General features: G+C 39.5%; 2 protein-coding genes across 9 annotated transcripts in view; one reads left to right on the forward strand and one right to left on the reverse strand.

Annotated features, from left to right (window-relative positions):
- The window catches only part of LOC308566070 (testis-specific gene 10 protein-like), a gene marked incomplete at its 3' end in the record, with an annotated part of 103,253 nt that overhangs the window by 86,267 nt on the left and 3,033 nt on the right, over positions 1-13,953 (reverse strand). For 3 of the 7 annotated variants that reach the window (XM_081156019.1, XM_081156014.1, XM_081156020.1), the window contains exon 2: positions 9,428-9,556. The exons of 2 other annotated variants lie outside the window; for them this stretch is intronic. Of the gene's footprint in view, positions 1-3,422; positions 3,490-9,427; positions 9,557-13,953 lie in introns of those variants that run through there. 2 more of the 7 variants (XM_081156015.1, XM_081156017.1) reach the window with 2 other exon arrangements.
- The window catches only part of NPHP1 (nephrocystin 1), a 128,995-nt gene that overhangs the window by 47,214 nt on the left and 67,828 nt on the right, over positions 1-13,953 (forward strand). The window lies entirely within an intron of this gene.

Raw genomic sequence — 13,953 nt, forward strand, 5'->3', positions numbered from 1 at the left:
TCCTAAGGCCAAAGATGTTTGCTAAATTCCAAGGAATAGTAAGGAGGCTAGTGAGGCTGGAGCAGAGGGAGGGAGGGGTAAGTAGTAGGAAAGGGCTACAGAGAAAAATAAAGCAAAGTGTGTGTGTGTGTGTAAGAGGGGGGTTAAAACTTAAATAAGCTTTACCTTTGCCTTCCACATGGTAGGTTCTGAAATATTTTCATTGACTGAACCACATACAAAGGTAAAAATAATGACAGTAGCTACCAGAGAGCCAGTCTAATAATGGCCTCTATGTGAATTAAAAACATAAATTCTATCAAGAAACTAGTACTGGTGAAATTGCAATTCTGCTTCTTCATACTTCAAAAGGTTGTGTTCAATCATCTGGGAAACATTGTTTTAAGACATGAATGATAAATGACCCAAAATGAGAAGACAAAAGGAGGCATATAGTTGTGGTTTTTAATGTCCACAAATTCTGACATCTCTTCCACCAAAGATGGAGCCTGACTGCCCTCCTCTTAAGTATGGGCTGCACTTAGCGACTCACATCTAATGAAAGGATATGGTGGTGTATAACGTGTGAGACTGGATCATAATAGGCATTACAGAGTCCTCCTTGCTGTCTCTCTTGGATCACTGGCTTGCAGACAAGCCAGCTGCCACAAAGAATATATTGAAGAACACCAGGGAAAGGTCCACCAGGCAAGGAGCTGAGGCTTCCTGCCAAAAGCCAACAGCCATCTGAGTAAGCCACACCTTGCTGAACAGCTATTTTGAGCCAGACTCGCCCATGAGGCAGTATATTTTTCCGCACTTGAATATTAAAGGAAAGCATTCGAATAAACTTAAATGTACTTTAGTCATATTTTGTATTTATATTACCATATGTCAAAATTAAACGTGTTGCATATGTGTTAATATTTACATACATATTGTGTTTCACTATGTGTTCCCTTAGAAGAACATACTTTACACGACCTAATGGGATTTTTTTTACCACTGGTTACTATGTTTTGTAATATATGATCTCGCAGCTCTTATAATCTGAGCCTAAACAAAGATAACTTAGAAACAGTCTAGATCACTCTTTCAAGACTCTACATTGATACTTAAATTAATGTAAGTGCAGACACGAGTTATCTTGTGACCTGTCAATGACATTTGGGAATGGAAACATGAGTATACTTGTAACCAGTCAGCAAGGTATTAAAAGCAAATCTTCCAGTACCAGTCAAGCAATGACTGCAGCCTAGCCGTCATCTTGATTACAACTCATGAGAAACCATGAACCAGAATGACTCAGCTAAGCTGCTACTACTGAAACTTCAAGATATAAATGTTTGTCATTTAAGGCCATTAAGGTTTAGGGGTAATTTGTTACATAGCAATAGATAATACAATAGTAAATATTCAAAACATTTTTATGGAATGATGGAAGAAGTTACTCTTTAAAAAGCTGACCTTTGAAAAATGACTAAAAGTGGATTTCAAGATGGCTGCAGAGTAGGTGGAAGCTACACACACCTGCTCCTGGCCCCAAACTGGATTTACAGCTAAATTATAGAGCAATAGACCTGAATAACCAAATGAAGGCTACCTGAACTAAAATATTATAACCAAGTATTTACAGGATAAGCCACATAGAGACTGGTAAGAAGGGCAGAGACATGGAAAGGGCTAGCCTCCACACCCAGGTGTGGTGGCTGAGAAGCCAGAAGGGTATCGTGCTGCAAAACTCCCTTCCCCCAGTGCCTGGGGTGTCAACTCCACACAGGGATCCCAAACCCAGAACAACAGAGATGGAAGAGGAGCACATATAGCATGTGGAGGTGAAAATGAGGGGATTCAGTCCACTTGGGAGACCCAGATGCCACCTTCCCAGGGGTGAGCACTCCTATTGTTACAGCACTAGCCTGGGGAGTGCACTGCCTGGTCTCCAACTGTGGGCTAGGCCACTGTGGCATACTCAGATTGTCCAGAGGAGTCACCCAGCACTGACTTTAGGGGCCCTTTTTTTCTGGGGAGGTTCTTGGAGGAGACTCAGACAGTGACTAAAATGTACAGCTTTGGAAAGAGGGCTAGTCTCCTCCACCTTAAGTGCACAGCCAGTACCCTTCCCCCCATATGCCAAATCACTTGGTGGGCCCCATCCTACTGAGTTCACCCACACAGGAAAACTGGTGTGCCACATACAGCTGGGACTTTCAGAGCATGTTTCCTGGGAAAGCTTTTGAATGGGAACCAGACAGGCAGGTGCTGGGGTGTGCGGCTATAATGCTGGGCTTGGGGGGGTACTCCAATCTCCCCTACAAGCTCAGCCTGCACTACCCTGTGAAGGGGAAGTACCCACCCCCTTCCTACAGGCTTGTGGGCACCACACTCAACAGGAGACTGTTTGGACCAAGGCTGTCAAGTCCCAGATACACCACCCCACTGCTCTGTTCTGCAGGGGGAAGGGAGAGCTGCTCAGAGCTAAGTGTAAGGATCTTGGAGGCTATTGTCTGGAACCAGGATGAAGTACTTAGTCCCCTTCTGCAGGCTGGGCTGGCATCATCCCCAATGGGAGACTCTTTTTCTCTGTACCCTGAGCTCAGGATGGCTGAGCTTGATCCTGCAGAGGGGATGGCTAGCTGCACCCAACCCGAACCTGTGGCATGCCCCTCCTGGGGGAACTAGAGTTGGAGACTCTGGCAGAGACTGAGTGGTTTGGCTCTGAAAGAGGGGACACGTTCTCCTCCTTAAGTGCCTGTGTGACCCCCAAGCAGGGGACCCACTGGCCCTGTCCTTCCGACCCCAGATTCCCCACCATACCGAGCTTGCAACCTGTAGAAGGGTCTCTGGTTTATGGCCAGCCTGAGCCCATGCTATAGTCTTTCTTTGGAAGGCTCTGGAGGAAGACAGGGCAACCTCAGGAGTTTCAGTAGCTGACAGGTGGAGACGGACCTCAGGGAGCCTCGGGCATTTTACAGCTCTGTCCCCAGCTCTAAGCTGGAGGATGCCAACCCTTATACACAAATTGACCCCTCCCACACATACACAGGTCCAGTATACACAGCCACAAACAGTGAACAGTGTGGTAGCTCCAAAGAGGTAGCCAAGGCTGATTAAATACCAAGTCTGACATCGACCTGTATGTGAGCCTCACCTAAGTGGACCCAGAAACAACATAACCAGCGGTGGGCTTCAAACCACACCAGACCTAGACCCAACTAGCCACACAGGTGGCACACTCAAAAGGGGATTTGGGCAGGTACCAGACTCTGCAGGGAACAACTCTGCCTTGGGAGGAATGCCACTGTACAGCTTCTTATACACAGTGATCAAGGTTTACCCTTATATCCAGTTAGCCTGAAGGGTTAACTCAAAGCACAAATGGGCCAAAAATATTCAAGACTCAACTATAATAGGAGGGTGCACATAACCCACAAGAAACATACCTGAAGCATGGTGCTCAGGTGATATGAAAGATTGTGCCACTGAGCCTGACAAAACACCTTCATCATAAAGCATCATAAAAAGTTTGGGACTCATAGTAGATGTATCTAATACATAGAGACAAAATAGAAAGACAAAGAAACATGACGCAAATGAAAGAACAAGGGAAATCAGCACAGAAGAATTAAATGAAATGGAAGCAACTAAAACACTAGATTCAGAGTTTAAAACAATGGTTATAAGGATGCACAAGAACCTTAGGGGGAGAATGGATGATCTTAGTGAAAATGTAGACAAAGAGATAGTAAGCATTAAAAAGGACATAGAAACCATAAAAAAGCAGCAGTCAGAAATGAAGATTACAATATCTGAAATAAAGAATACAAAGGAAGAGCCCTAGCTGGTTTGGCTCAGTGGTTAAGAGTGCTGGCACGCAGACTAAAGGGTCTTGGGTTCGATTCCAGTCAAGGGCAAGTACCTTGGCTGCAGGCTTCATCTGGGCCCTGGTCGGGATGTGTGCAGTAGGCAACCAATCATTGTGTCTCTCTCACATCAACGTTTTTTTTCCTCTCCCTCTCTATCCCTCCCTCCCTTCCACTCTCTGGAAAAAACATCCTTAGGTGAGGATGGATAAATCAATGGAAAAAATCCTTAGGTGAGAATTAAAAAAGAAAAAGAATACACTAGAAGGAATAAAGAGCAGAGAATCAAAACAGCAATTTAGAAAACCAGATAACTGTAAGCACCCATGCAGAGCATCAAAAAGAAAACAGAATTTTAAAAAATGAGACAAGTCTAAGCAACCTCTGGGACAACATCAAGCTTAACAACATCCACATCATAGGGGTGACAAAGAAGAAGAGAAGAGTGAGCAAGGGATAGAGAACCTGTTTGAAGAAATAATGGCTGAAAACTTCCCTAACCTGGTGAAAGGAAAAGTTACACAAGCTCAGGAAGCATACCCAAAGATCCCCACACCAAAACAATCATAATGAAAATGCCACAGAGAGAATCCTCAAAGCAGCAAGACCTACAAAGGGGCTCCCATGTCAGCTGATTTCTCAACAGAAACACTTCAGAACAGAAGAGACTGGCATTAAATGCTAAAAGTGATTAAAAAAAAGGCAAGGACCTACAACCAAGACTACCATATCCAGCAAGGCTATAGTTTAAAATTGAGGTGAAAATAAAGAGCTACACAGACCCCCCCCCCCAAAAAAAAGGTAAAGGAGTTCATTACCACCAAATCAATATTACAAAAAGTGAAAAAGGGCCTACTTTAAGAAGAAGAAAGAAAAAGCCATCAAGAGAGGGAAGTACATAGGTATAAAGAATAAAATGGCAATAAATAAGTAGCTATCAATAATAAGCTCAAATGTAAAAGGATTAAATGCTCCAATCAAAAGATAAAGCGTACATGAATGGATAAGGAAATGTGACCCATATATATGCTGTCTACAAAAGACCCACTTCAGAACAAAAAATACACAGACTGAAAGTGAAGGGATGAAAAAAAATATTTCATGCAAATGGAAACAACAAAAGCTGGGGTAGCAGTACTTATATTTCACAAAACAGACTTCAAAACAAAGACCATAAAGGAGACAAAGAAGGTCACTAGATAATGCTGAAAGGATGGATCCAACAAGAGGATATAATCCTGGTAAACATATATGCATCCCAACATAGGAGCACCTAAATATATAAAGCTAATCTTGGTGGATATTAAGGGGGAGATCAACAGCAATACTGTCATAGTAGGGAATTTTAACACCCTACTGTCATTAATGGGTAGATCTTCCACACAAAAATCAATGAGGCAATAGCAACCTTAAATGACACACTAGATCAGGTAGATTTAGTTGATATTTACAAAACATTTCGTCCCAAAGCAGCAGAAAATACAATCTTCTCAAGAGCACATGGAACATTCGGAAAGACAGACCACATGCTAGGACACAAAATAAGTCTTAACAAGTTCAAGAACATTGAAATCATATCAAGCATCTTCTTGGATCACAATGGCATGAAAACAGAAATCAACTATAATAAAAAACAGTCAAACACATGGAGGCTAAATAGCATGTTATTAAATAATGAATGGGTTAAAAATAAGATGTAGGAAGAAATAAAAAATTACCTGGAAACAAATGAAAATAAACACAAACAACCAAAAATGTATGGAACACAGCAAAAGCAGTCCTGAGAGGGAAGTTGATAGCATTACAGGCCTACCTCAAGAAGTAAGAAAAATCTCAAATAAATAATCTAACCCTACACCTAAAAGGATTAGGAAAAAAACAACAAAGCCCAGAGTAGAACGAAGGAAGTAATAAAGATCAGAATGGAAATAAATGACATAGAGATGGAAAAAAAATACCAAAGATCAATGAAATCAAGAACTGGTTCTTTGAGAAGATAAACAAGACTGATGAACCTTTAACTAGACTCATCAAGAAAAAAAGAGAGAGGACTCAAATAAATAAAATCAGAAATGAAAGAGGAGAAGTAAAAACTAATAGCAAAGAAATACAAAGGATGGTAAGAAAATACTATGCCAAAGAATTGAACAACCTGTGTGAAATGGAGAAATTCCTAAAAACATACAATCTTCCAAAAGTAAATCAGGAAGATTAAGAAAACCGGAATAAACTGATTACAACTAATGAAATTGAAACAGTAATAAAAAAAATTAAACCCCCCCCCCCCAAACAAAAGTCCTGAACCAGATGGTTTCACATGCAAATTTTACCAAACATTCAAAGAAGAGCCAACACCTATCCTTCTCAAACTGTTTGAAGAAATTGAAGAGGAGGAAAGACTTCCAAGCTCCTTTTATGAGGCCAGCATTATCCTAATTCCAAAACCAGATAAAGACACTACCAAGAAAGAAAATTATAGGCCAATATCACTGATGAACATTGATGTTAAAATCCTCAACAAAATATTAGCAAACTGTATCCAACAATACATTAAAAAGATCATACACCATGATCAAGTTGGATTTAATCCAGGAATGCAGGCTGGTACAGTATTTGCAAATCAAAAAATGTGATATGTGACAAACAAAATGAAAAATAAAAATCACATCATATTAATAAATGCAGAAAAAACATCTGATAAAATCCAGCACCGATATATGATAAAAACTCTCAGCAAAATGGGAATAGAGGGACCATACCTCAACATAATAAAGCCTATATATGACAAACCTACAGCCAACATCATACTCAATGGGCAAAAACTAAAAGGATTTCCTTTAAGATCAGGAACAAGACAGGGATGTCAACTTTCACCACTATTATTCAATATGTTACTGGAAGTCCTAGCCACAGCAATCAGACAAGAAGAATTAAAAAGTACCCAAATTGGAAAGGAGAAAGTAAAACTGTCATTATTTGCAGATGACATAATATTGTACATAGAAATGACTCCACCAAAATATGACTAGATATAATAAATAATTCTGCAAAGTAGCTAGATACAAAATTAATATTCAGAAATTGGCAGCATTTTTATACACCAACAATGAAGTAACAATATGAACCAGGAGGTCATGGTTCAATTAACAGTCAGGACATATGCCCAGCTTTCGGCCTCGATACCCAGCAGGTTGCAAGCAGGAGGCAGTTGATCAATGACTCTCTCATCATTGATGTTTCTGTCTGTCTGTCTCCCTTCCTCTCTCTGAAATCAATAAAAACATATTTAAAAAAAATTTTTTTAAAGTTTTTAAAAGACTTGTACTCAAAAAATTAGTGCAGTTTTAGGCTTATAGAATTATTGACAGGGAATTAAAGAGATTTCCCACATATGTTTTGTTTTGCCACCCCTAAACACACACACTTACTTTACTCTCTTATTTACATCTTATAATGGTGTGGTACATTTGTTACAATTGATGAACCAATATTGATACATTATTAACTGAAGTCCATAGTTTATATTAGGGTTCATTCTTTGGGTTGTAGATTCTATGGGTTCTAACAAATGTATAATGACATGTAATCATCATTATTGTATCATATAGAAAAGTTTCACTGCTCTAAAAACCACCTGTGCTCCATTCATCATCACTCACTCCCTCAAAATCACTGGTAAGCAGTGATCTTTCTAAGGTCTCTAAGTTTTGTCTTTTCCAGATGATTATACAGTTGGAATCAGAGTATATAACCTATTCAGATTGGCTTTTTTCACCTAGCAATATGCTTTCAAGGTTCCTTTATGTCTTTTTGTGGCTTGATAACTCATTTCCTTTTACAATTCCATTCTACAGATGCACCACAGTTTGTTTATCCATTCACTTATGAAAGAACCTGGTTACTTGCAAATTTCCATTTGGTTCTTCTTTATATCTCTTTGGATCTTTTATTTTTTTGCTGAGGTTTTCTATTTTCTTTTGTGTGTCTCAGGAATTCACAAAATTGCTTGCTAAAGCACTTATAAGATGGCTAATTTAAAATCCTTGTAAGATAACTGTAGTATATAATTCATCTCTGTGTTGGTATATCTTGTCTTTTCTCATTGAAATTTAGATCTTCCTGATTCTGGGGCTGAGAGGTGATTTTTTTTTAATTTTTTTATTGAAACCTGGTACTCTAATACTCTAGCTCTTGTGTTTTAGTGGGCTTCCTGTGACACTGCTCCAACTAGAAAACAGGGACACTGCCTTTTTCCTGCTAGGTGGGATGGAAGTCCAGTTTCTACCTAAGGCTTCCATGGACACCTAGAGAAGGTGATGCTCCTTGTACTACTAGGCAGCGATGGAAGTTCAGGCTCCTCACTAGGATTATGCTGATAACAGCTAGGAAAAACAAAGGTGCCTCATTACTGCTCTCTCCTGTCCTCCACAGCCACTGTAGGTGGGTGGACTTGTTAATGCTGGGTCATGGTAAAAGCCCTAACTCTGCACTGTCTCCTCTGACAACTCCAGCAAGGAGGAAAGGGGGCACCTCATACTACCAGGTGGGGGTAGATGTACAGGCTCCCCATGTGGTTTACACACATATGGGGTTGCAAACTTCCCTTACTGACTGCCTTGTGGGCAGAAAAGTCTTGGTTCCCAACTCAGCCATCCTCTCTGATACCACCTTGTCAGGATGGAGAACTTGGTGGGGGATCACGGGGAGAGTACGAGGTGCAGGTGGGGCTTCTTGTTATAGCCTGGCAAGGGTAGAAGTCTAGGCTCTTTACTTAATCTTTGCTGACAGGAACAGGGTTACAGTTTTTCCCACTGTGTTGTCTAAAAGTAGTCTGCCTTGCTAGGCTGTCCTTTCCTAGTCCTTTGGCTAGAGATAGATGGCTTTTCTGAGACCTTTTATTTGGTCTGCACCCATTGTTGTTTCTGAGGGCAAGTTTTTCCAGCACTCTGTCTGGAATATATAGAGCAAAAAGAAAATCTAGGAACTCACTAACATGTCGCTCATTGTAAGATCAGGTCCCTAGTCAGTCTTCTTTCTTCCCACCTTTCAGTGTTATGCTTGTTTTATACATAATGTTCGGGGGGTTTAGCTGTACTTAGTAGGAGGAATAGGGGAAGTCAGTCTACTTCCTAGAAGAGGCGATTTCTATTAATAGCTACACCACAGATCAGGTACCAGAAGAGAAACAATACTGAACTTGGAGGTGAGAGAACAGGTTCAAATCCTAGCTAACTTGGGAGTTCAGAGAAATCCTAGCTCTGTCACTCATTAGTCCAGTATCACAATCCTTTAACCTCTTGGAATTTCAGCTTCCATGTCTGTAAAACAGAAGTAGCAACAGTTTCACAAGATTGGGATGAAGTAAGATTATGTACTTGACAGCACCTAATACAACACTTAGTTTGCACTCACTGACTCTGAATCTATGTGTATCAAAATGGTTAAGATAAAAATGAAATTACTGTAGACCCATAAAATAAAAACCATAAAACCAGCACTGAATTAGTATTTATTCTCTGTCTTATTTTAAATAGGCCCCAGCCAAAACTAATTCAGAGAAATAAATACATATGTAAATTTGCAACCTGTAATTTTAGTGTAGAGAGGAATTTATCTTGAGTTCTCACTTCTTGTTCTAGCTGGAGAGTATTCTGGTATTTTCCAGCTTCAGAAACTGGAGCCCCTAGACCAAAATCATGTTCGTTGGTGGTAACCTAGTGGAAAAAATGGGAATAATACCAGGACATTCAGTTTAAAACAGTTTTGTGATATCTCACAACTGTCAATAAATTTTGGAAATTAACATTCTTAGATACATTTTCAATTGGTTTTAACCTTATACCAATAAAGAGGATTTCACCAAGCTTTACTTTCTTAACATTTTATGTTATAAAACTTTTTCTGTGTTTTCCAAATATAAAACTATAATATTGAACATGTTTTTCAAAAAAGACATACTCCATCCTATCCCCTTGGCAATCACCATACTAAGGCAATATTGGGTCAGCAGCAAATTAAGTAGTCTACCTCTAGGCCTGTGTTTTCCAAAAAGTATCACCAAGGGCTAATTTCCCTAATATATAAATAATTTCTATCAATAAAAAAGGAAAAGAAAAACCCTAGTAGAAAAACTGGCAAAGAAATATGGATAGTTCACATACATGGCTTTTAAATAGATTTAAAGATATTCACTCTCACCAGTTACAGGGATGCACAGTGAAGCAACAGTGGATCCCACTTTTTATCCTTTCACACTGGCAAAGATAAAACAGTTGGATACATGAGGAAGATTGTTATACATCACTGGTGGAGGTGTAAACTGACACAATGTTTATGGAGAACAATTAAATCCAGCAATAATACTAATGCACATGGCTTCTGTACAAAGAATTCCATTTCTAGGATTTCTTCCCATGTATATATTTATACACGTGCAAAAAACCAAGATATTTCACTTTAATATATTACACAGACTAATCCATATTGTGCTTTTTTACTTCACAGTGCTTCATAGAAATTGTGTAATTTAGGAAAATAATTTGTTCTTTCCCTGACTCCAGGCTGCCTTTATATTAAGGAGAGAAAATTGCTACAAGCACCATAGGTCTCTCCTGGCAACACTGCTGTTCTCCAAAATCTAGTGCTCAGGAAAGTACAGGATCAGGATCCCAGTCGCTGACTCTGAGTCACACCTTGTCTGATCCCCCGCTTAGCAGTGTGACAGATTTACCTCTTTTCTCTTTCCCTAAACAAGACGCAAGTCTGAGTTTCTGCTATTTATTCCACCAGTTACTGCCTCACTTGGAACTTAGCATTAGATCCCACAGAGTATTTCTAATGATGAATCATTTAGGCCTTTATGGGGTAGGCTGAAATCCTAACTATCATTCCTTACACAGCTTCTGTGAAAAAATACATTCCTCAATATAAACATTTGACTTAGAATAAGAGAATCAAATGACTCTTCACCATGCTATTTTTCAATTTTTAGTGAATATATGAATCACTTGGGAATCTTGTGAAAATGCAGATTTTCATACACAACACGCCTGAAATACTGAATTTCCTAAAAGCTGCTCAGTGATCCTTATTTGGCTAGTACAGAAACTAGACCCATAGAGTGTACCATGAAATAAGCACTGAATTATTACTTATTCTCCATCTTCTTATTTTAAATGGGCCCCAGCCAAAATTAATTCAGGGAAATTAAAGTCTAAACCTGCCTAGCATTCAGAGTTCTTCATAATCTGGCCCCTTCCCAATCTCCAAATGTATCTCCTACTTGACCCTTCCAAGTATCCCTCTATTAAAGACAAACTATTCCAAACTATTCCACCCATTCTTTATACATTCAGAAACGTTATCTTTTATTCAAAAGCCTTCCCCTCACCCTCTTCTCTGTTAAACTAAAGACACTTCTAAGGTTCGGCTTGAATTTCATGTTCTCTAGAAGGTTCTCTCCGTCTTCTCCACTGAATAGTCATCACTTCTTCATTGAGACTTTTGTATATACTAGTTACAGAACAAATTATGTAGCAATTTGGTTTTCCTGGACATATATCTTCCACACACAGTCATTAAAATGTTAAGAACAAGCTATGTCCTAGAGCTCTCTGTAGTGCCCCAAACGGCACAGAGTTGTCTGTATAATAGGAAGGTGTCATAAAAATTTGTGGAGGTGATAAAGAAGCAGTATACACTAAAGCAGATAAAACTGAATTTTCCTTCTTCTCTTTGGTAAACTCAAGTCAAGTAGGGATTCTATAAAATTACCTAAGAGACTAATCTAGAATTAGAAGGAAGAAGAGGCCAAGAGATGACCTGACAATTGTGAGCAATTATATTAGAGCTGCTACTTTCCTTGCACTAGCTTTGGAAGCAGTAAAAAAAGGAGAGAAATCAATGTATCTGAAATGCTCATGCCTAGTCTGCCACCTGCCGTATTCCCACAATCTCTAAATGGAACTAGAAATGGAACGTGTGCTCCTGTACAGATCCCAGAGAATGCAAGTAAAAGTACTGTGCGAGCAGCAAACTGTTACCATGAACATCCAAGCTAGAATCACAATCATTCTCAATTGGGAAGTAACACAACACAGCGGTTAAAAGAACGCTCCTTAGTGTCAGACTGCTCAAGTTCACCATGCTAGTTCTGCCGATTCTCAGCTGCATGACTATAGGCAAGTTACTTCTGTGGCCAAAGTTTCACCTATAAAATAGGAATGATAACAGTACATGCCTCAAAGAGCTGTTGTGAGGATTCATACACGTAAAGCACTCAGAAAAGTGCCTGGCTAAAACAACTGCTATATACATTACTATTAACAATTACTATTATTACTAATTCCTCTCACTGACTCAACTTATCTAATTGGCCATCAAGTCCTACTGGTCTTTTCACTTAAGTCTCTCTCAAATACATTTCTTCCATCCCTACCACGGTTTCAGTTCATACTATCAGACTGTAACGGTCACATTTATTCAATTCTCAAATTTGTAAATAGCTAGAATAATGATGAACCAATATTAGATTCTGGGGGTAGAAAGATGAGAAACAAATAAAAAACTACAATTTCGACCTCCAAGAATCTAGGGAAGTCCAGAACAAATAAATCAGAAATTAGAGTACAGCAGGATTAGTGCACATCAGAGGAATGAATGCACATGGATGCTAAGGGGATAGAGAGACAAGGACTACAAAAGAGCATGTCTGAGTTCTACTTCCCTCCAAAGGACTCAGAATGTATTTTCCATGTTCCCAAAAAGCTATGAACATACCCTATTGGAGCACATAACACATTATGTTGTTTACTGGATGTCACAGCCACTGCAACTTTAACACATGCAGACAGACTTCTAATTCTCCCACCTGCAGTCTGCTCTCAACCCCACCTCCTCTATGTTCCCTCCCAGTCTTTCCCATGTCAAATGGCACTATCATTCAGGCAGTGCCCAAGGTCAAACAACTGAGGAGTCCTCTTTGTTTCCTCTTTCCCTGACCCCCATCAAATCCATCAACAAGGCCTGCTGGTTCTAACTCCAGATCTACCCACTTGTCTCCATTTTTATTACCACCTCCATGGTTCAAGTCACCATCATCTCCCACATGGATTACTGCAACAGTTTCCTAACTGGTCTTTCTGCTTCTACTGTCGCTCCCTACAACTATTTTCCAAACTGAAATCAAAACAGTCACTTTAAAACAATGAGATCCTGCTCAAAAAGACTCCAATGGTTTCCCACTGCAATCAGAATAAAATCCATACATTTTAAAGTTCTATGTAATTTGGCCCCTGCCTTCACTTCCCTAAAGACCCAGCACTCTCTTCTTTGTTCCCCCACCAGCTTGGTTTTCCTCCTGTTCCTCTACTGTACCAACATCATTCCATTTTAAGGCCCAGCCCATGGCTGGCTCCATCTGACCCTCAGCTCAGCTCTTTGGCTGAAATGTCAGAGGGTCTTTCCTGACCTCTTACCTAAAGCAGCCTTTCTCTCAGTCACTCTCTTACTAGGTTATTTACACTTACACTATTTGAAATTACATCATTTATTTCTTCACTAGTTTATTCCCCCTACTGGAAGGTAAGCTCCAAGAGATCTAATGACTCTATCTGGTCACTGTTATACTTTTAATGCCTAGAAAGGTGCACAGCACAAAACTGGTACTCAATAAAACATTTTCAAAATAATCAACTTTGATGACTGGAGCAAAGCAGTTTTAATGGTAGGAAAGGGGTTGAAGTAAGTTTGATGAGGCCTAATAAATGAATTAGTAGTAAGGAAAAGGAAATAGAAAATGTACATTTCTTTTAGGAAGCACGACTGTGAGAAGAGAGGTAGAGCAAAAGTTAGAAGACAACCAAGGTTGTTGAAGGGTCGTTACAAAAGAACAAAAACTTGTTTCTTAATTCTCTTTACATCAAGGAAAGCTTTCAGAATTAAACAAAAGCCCTGGGTCCATCCTAAATGCAAACACATACAAAACTTTACAATTTCAGGGGTTCAAGAACTCCCTAAGTTCTCATGCTCCAGGTTAAAAAGCCCTACAGGGTAAACACAATAAAGATTCTAAGACATGGGTTAATGCTAACTAATGGAGAAAGGCCACTGG

Source organism: Miniopterus schreibersii (assembly GCF_964146895.1).
Source record: "Miniopterus schreibersii genome assembly, chromosome: 13".
NCBI classification, from domain to species: domain Eukaryota; kingdom Metazoa; phylum Chordata; class Mammalia; order Chiroptera; family Miniopteridae; genus Miniopterus; species Miniopterus schreibersii.